This window comes from Oryzias melastigma, linkage group LG7 (assembly GCF_002922805.2).
Source record: "Oryzias melastigma strain HK-1 linkage group LG7, ASM292280v2, whole genome shotgun sequence".
Lineage (NCBI taxonomy): Eukaryota > Metazoa > Chordata > Actinopteri > Beloniformes > Adrianichthyidae > Oryzias > Oryzias melastigma.
Window position 1 is genome coordinate 29,143,467 of NC_050518.1, and position 6,669 is coordinate 29,150,135.

General features: G+C 38.9%; 2 long non-coding RNA genes across 2 annotated transcripts; both read left to right on the plus strand.

Moving 5' to 3' along the window:
• Positions 1-264: 264 nt before the first annotated feature.
• Positions 265-6,669, plus strand: LOC112158953. Its single transcript, XR_002921397.2, has 3 exons — positions 265-508; positions 6,334-6,458; positions 6,555-6,669. It is a non-coding gene; the product is annotated as an uncharacterized LOC112158953 (long non-coding RNA).
• On the plus strand, positions 519-935 carry LOC112158955. The gene is made up of 2 exons (XR_002921399.1): positions 519-679; positions 773-935. It is a non-coding gene; the product is annotated as an uncharacterized LOC112158955 (long non-coding RNA).

The following is a 6,669-nucleotide window of genomic DNA, read 5'->3' on the forward strand; positions in this document are numbered from 1 at the left end:
AGCAGCAATACTTACTGATAAAAAGACATAAACTAGACTTCTAAAAGTTCTCAGCTCAATTGAAATCACTAAACCTCAACTTGAGGCAGGTGAGCACATCAATTCAGGATGAGCAAAAAATCCCAAATGTATCCTCCTCTCCCCTGGCCTCAAAGCACACTGCTCCTCTGGGATGTTTAATCAGTGTTTTAAAACAAGTCTGTCCAAAGTGAAAGTTTTTTTTATCTCAACAATAAATTTCCAGGCAGTTTCAGAAACTCTCCAGAGTTTGATCCAATCCAAACTGCAGAGACGTTCCCCCTCAGCGGCTGTAACGGCTGCGGGTGGAAGATCCCTTCAAGATATACTCCATATTTTTTTTGTTTGGAGTTGGGTTACCATAGTAACAGCCCTCAAACAGGAAGCAGCTCCACTGTGTGGCGTAAAACTGAAGCAAAAAAAGACTTTATTGGTTTATATAGTTGGAGAATCCAGAAACAGCTGGAGAACGCATGGAGAGGAGGACAGAGTAAGTCTTTGTGTCCCACATCAGCTTCTCATCTCTTCTGTCTGGGTTCAGCTGAGCTCGTCTGTCAGCATCTCTGAGGCCTCACGAGAACCAGAACTGGACGGAGTTTGGTCCTCAAACAGAACTCCGGCAGCAGGACTCAGAAGTTCAGAAATACTTCATCTTTTCTGGGTGATTTGTGTTGGATTGCACAAACCATGTCGAGTTTTATTATCTGTCAACAGCTAGAGGTCCATGAGGACATTTTCTTTGGCACATTCTCAGGAGGAAATGTCGTTTCTGAGGGAGCCGACTGGGAGACGGGAAACTGCAGCCCGCCTATGCTGTCGAAGCGCCGCTGCAGCTGGAAGTCTCAGCAGATGATGAACAAAACTGGAAACGCTCATAAAGCTGAATTTAAAGTTAATTTATCATCATAACTCCGTCAGTTTGAACATGTTTTCATGACAACAGCTCATATCATCCAAATCCTGTTTTTTTAAAGACCCACTACAGTGAAAATGGTGTTTTTAGCATGTTCTTGTGACATTTTTGCTATGATGGAGGAGCCAGCAGGGGAGCATGTAAAACAGAGAGCTCTCAGTTGTGGGTGATGGGAAGGGGGGCAGTCCCACACACAATTCAGAGGTTTATCCCTAATGGACTCCTGCTGCTCTGCAGAAACTATTTCCTAAAAAAAACCCAGTTTTTTTTTTCCTTAATTTGGCAAAAAAAAAAAACTTTTTTTTTTTCCTTAATTTGGCTCAAAAATCATAATGAAAAGACCACCGGGAACACTTTGACAATAGATCAAAAGATGATCAGAGTGGGACTTTAAAATGTGACTTTCGCTCAAAATTATGTAAGTGGGACACAGTTTTGGGATAGATTTTAAGGTTCTTTTATTATTTAATAAAAGCTTACATGGAATTGGACCTTAATTTTTTATCAGATTTATTTTTAGTTGATCACCCTCCCAAAGACCTCAGGTCCTCAGGTGCAGGTCTGCTGGTGGTCCTAAAAGTCAGGACTAAAACCCATCACGGTGAGCCCACATTTTAGCACTGTAGACCTCGCTGTGGATCTGAGGGCTTCATCCACTGTGGAGGTTTTTAAGAAAAAACTTAAAAGTCATCTTTTTAGTATCACTTTTATGTAGTTTCTACATGTTTACACGTTTTAAATTGATTTTATACGTTTTGACTAGTAATTCATTTGATTTCATTTGATTGTGCTTGTGGGATGTGTATGTGTGCTGAGTTTTTAAAGTGTTTTTATTAGTTTTTATATTATGATTGCTATTTTAACTGCTATTTTTTGTCTTACTATTATTTTATTTTGGAAAGCTTTTTGAGATGCTTTGTCGCAGGAAAGGTGCTATAAAAATAAAGTTAAACTGTAATTTTGAAAGGTTACACTATAATTACAACTTTAGCACCAATTTCTATATGTTGAGAACATATACTTTAGCAAGCATGTCTGCTTTTACTTGAGCAGCAGCATTCCAATTGGTATCAATATGGTAAAAAATAATTGGTAAATGGTGTTTAAACTGCCTAACACTACTGCCAGCCTATAACTAACAAGAGCAATGAGCTTACCCGAGGACAATCCAACACGGGGACAGGAACCAAACCTGCGGTCTTCTGATCAGAAGTCAATCGTTCTACCTCTACACCACAGCAGTCCTAGAAAGAGCTGGCCTGTAGGACAGCATAGAAGGTCAGATCTAACACACTAGACAAGACCCAAGGTGGAGGCACCTGAGACAATCCAGTCTATAAGTGCAGGGTGGAAGATGAGGGCAAGGAAAGCGTACATGAAAGTGCCCCAACCAAGTGGCTGGAATGGTGTGTTCAAGAACATCCATCCAACCCCTGAACCCCCTGAATACCTTTCAGATGCAGAAGCTCCTCCCTACGACACTTCATGGACCGGGACAACCTAAAGACCTGCAGCCCCTGTTTGAGTCGACCCCCAAAGGCTTAGATTTAGTGCAGGGGTATCAAACTCAATCACACAGGGGGCCAAAATCCAAAACACATCTTAGGTCGCAGGCCGAACAGGATAAACATTTAATGAACACACTAATACTACATTTTTAAAACTTTATAAACGTTACATTACTATTAATAAAAACAGGCAGGAATATCATTCCAGAATAAATCAACTTAAACCTTAAATAGCTTTCAATGTTTTACACTCCATAAAAATATATTTTGTCAAAATTCTATAAGTTAGAAATAAATGCAAGATTTTATTGGGCCATTAATAACAATAAAATGAAATGATCTGGAGGGCCAGATAGAATTACCCGGAGGGCCGTACCCGGCCCCAGGGCCTCAACTTTAACGCCTGTGCTTTAGTGTCTTCCTGTCTGTGATGAACATTAATGAAAAAAAATGGATTTAAGTTTGAAATCTGAAAATGTGAACAGTTGAGCTCAAGATAAGAACAAACCTTTGCTTTAGTCCAATTAAAAATTGTATTATAGGTTTACTAATAATGATAATCTAGTGTTGTTTTGTGAACAGTTCAAGAAGTAACAGATGAAAATCATTTAAAACTCATTACAGTTTATTTTTTTATTTTGTTGTAAATCCCTTCATTGAGTTGATCAAATTAAAATGTAATTTGTTGCTTAATTAAATTTATATAGTTTTCTTCTGAATCTATTCTGAATGTAAAGGCTTTTCCTTTGGGAATGTTCTGGTTTTGTTTAACTCAAATATTATTTGTTCCGTTCTTTTGTTTTCGTAGCCAAACACAGGAAATCAGGAAATTCTGTTTGTATCTCCTCCACATTATTTGCAAAAGTCCTTCCACAAAAATGAAAAAGCAAATGAAATTCTCGAGAAGTCATGCTCTCAGAATTCTCTGTTTTCATAAACATGAATTTATCAATTAGCACTCTTATCTGGATGAGTCAAACCGCCGCCGCTGGGTTCTCTGAGGTTTTGCCAGCGTTGCTCAGGTAGAAATGATGCGGCCGAGTTCCTGCTCACAGATGTTTGCTTTGGCCTCTGTTTGCTGCATTTTGACCAAAAAAGGCATCTGATCGCTCTCTGCTCTGGAAGCCAACCTCCATTTCGCCCCCACACGGCAGGGGTGTGGAAGGTTACAGAATGCTGCTAAGGGTCACCAGAGGAGTTTCAGGTCAAAGTTAAACACAAGCGAGATTGGAAAATGACTAAATCCGATCCTGGAACCTGCAGGACGGTTTGCTTTTAGTGGTTATTAACGGATCTTAGAGATCCAGAGGGCGCGAGTTTCTGGGAAGACAAAACACGACGTTTACAGCCAAAAATGTGATAGGAGATCTTTTCATTCACATCATTCTTACTCTCAGTGTCAGTTTAATCCAAAGTGTTTGGAATGGATTGTAGAGAAAAGAAGGACATAAATCTAAAAGGGAGGATAAAGTTGGATCAAAGCTTCTGTTCTTGGCTCTGAACATGACATCTCACATACAGTAAGTGCCCGCAGAGAGCGCTGGACTTCCTGCGTCTGTATCCTCTTTAAGCAGCTATGGGGGTGGGGGGGGGGTTCCTGCAGCCATCTCATATTAAAGTAAGATGATATTAACAACTGTAAAATACTTCAACTGGATTTCACTGAATGTGCTCCGCCTCCTCGTCCTCACAGATCTCCTTCCTCCTGTGTCCACATCACCAGACCGGCACTCGGGCCTTATAAGTTCAGGAGAGCTGATTTCATATTAATCTTCCGGCAGACGTAGAGAACTGTTTGATGACGCATGGGGCATTTTAACTTCCTGCTTTGATGAACATCAACCGACAATCTCGACCACTTAATACGTGGATTCCCTACAACAAACACCATAAAACAAAATCATGAAACCCAATAAAGAGGAGCAGTTTCTTACATCTCAAATATTTTCATGGAACACAGAATTACTGATATTATCACTATTTATACACATTTTTCAAATCTGCTTTTCTCAAAGTCGAAATGTTAGTTTTTGAATCCATTCATCTAAGTATTAAATTTGATAATTAACTCGTGAAAAAAGGAAATATATGAATACTTCTTATCCATCAATGAATTTGACAACATGACTTTAGAATATTGTTCTCATATTAATAACAAGTATTTTTAATTCTAAAATTTATATAAAGTGAGTAAAAACATACAAGATTTGAAAAACTAAAATGTCCACCAATGTTTGGGTCAACTAAGCAGCTGAATGATATCATTTCATGCAATAAGGAGGAACAGCTAGGTATTATTAGCAAAATGTTAGACATTTATCAAAGACTAAAAGCATTTATAAAGTACAAAATGAGCTGTGACCAACCTCAGAGCCCTGTTGTACACCATGACTGGCAGGAGTTGAAGTAAAACATACCTGATAGATACATTTGATACAAAGAAACTTAATCCTGTAACACCAGAGCTGTCAAACTGCAAAATAACACATCCACTTACTCTAACCATTTACACAATTCCAACGGATTTTAGTGGGGAGCAAAGTGGCTTTGATTCATAGTGTTTTATAGCAACCCAAAGCTGGTTTTCTCAGCTTTAGAATATGTTGGAAATGCATTATTTGTGTAAAAGGTTGAAGAGTTATGGTACATTAGAGAGCGTCAGTGGAGCTGCAGCCGCTCTAATGAAAATCATTTTGGTGTTTTTAACATGCTCTTGTCTCGTAATGGAGGACATGTAAAACAATGTAGGAGTAAAACTGTGTTTCTGAGTATTACTTTATTCAAATCGTGTTGAATCAGAGGAAAATCTGTGGCTTGAAAAAGCTGGGTTTGTGACGCAGTAACTTCTGAAGGCGGGCCAAAGTCTCCCTTCTCCGCTACAATTCTAAATCCTTCACTTGGAGACAAATAGATCCACGTATGTCTTGGCTTTCTTTGTCTGAAATGTATGGCTACATAGCTCGGATGTTGTTCATCGTTTTTTGCTATGCTAATGTTAGCTTGGGCTTGTGAGGTGCTAATCGCTGGCAGGAGTGAGTGTAAACAAAGGAATGCTGGGACTTTAATGAAGTCACTTCCATGCCAACAATCCCGCCCTAAACCCAGTGGTGAATTTCTAATGAGCTCCTGCTGCTCTGCAGAAAATATGTCTTAAAAAAACAACTCAGACTTTTTTGTTTTTTGCTAAAAAAAAAAACTGCAGAATTTTGATATTAAAAGACCACTGGGAACTATTTTACAACAGAAAATATGGTTGTGGTGTGACTTCAAAAGGTTATGAACTACTCATGTTTTCTTATCTGCCGCAATAATGATCCACATGCTGAAACACCGGCTGTAAATCATCTAAATTAGCCAGTTTTTACTCACAGGTCAAAAAAACACAAAGATTTATTTCTGTTTGGGTCCAACATCCAAATTTAGTTCCTAACAGCCTTTAGGAACAGTAAAGTGCCATGATATCTGCCATCTTTGACTAAAACTTCTTCAGAGGATTTACAACATCAGTCCTGTGATAATATGGGCAACAAATATAACCAATAATTTCTAAAATCTGATTATTTTGGTTATTATAAATAAGTGTTGTAACTGCTTTAAAGCTCAAAGTAAAAAAATGTACGACATGTAAAGACAATAAACCCTTCAATCATGAGATGAGGTCGCATTTACTCAGCTGAACCTTGAGTTAAAGAATGTGTGTATTTATACTCTGTTGGTGCAACAAATCAGGGGTTCCAATTCTAAGTGGTTTGTTTGAATTGCGATGACGTCTGCATGTCAAGAATGAAATAATGACATAAGCTTTTTAAATCTTTGCAAATAATGAGCTCACTCCGCTTCCTCCTTTCACATCAGAGGAGGATACAACCTCCCACGTGTTTTTCTGGGTTTCAGGTCGCTGATGTCATCTTTAAGCAGAGAATCAGCTGCCAAAATAGTCAGCCGCACCACCTTTGACTTGACTGCTACACAGGTTATAGACTGTCCTGACTGTTTCTTATGGCCCTGGGCTCTCACAGGTAGATCTCAAAATGAAGCAGAAATAAAAGTGTCTCCATGAATTGGAAGTCCCAATCCTGCTAACTCTGATTCGTGCTTTTCTTCTCTCCGAGCAGAGCTGAGCTGACGTTTCCCTGACCAGAAGCAGAAACAGCAGCAGCAGCTCTGGAAAATCTCTTCAAAGCCACTTATTTGCCAGACTTCTGATAATAAAAAAAGCCAGAAAAAGTT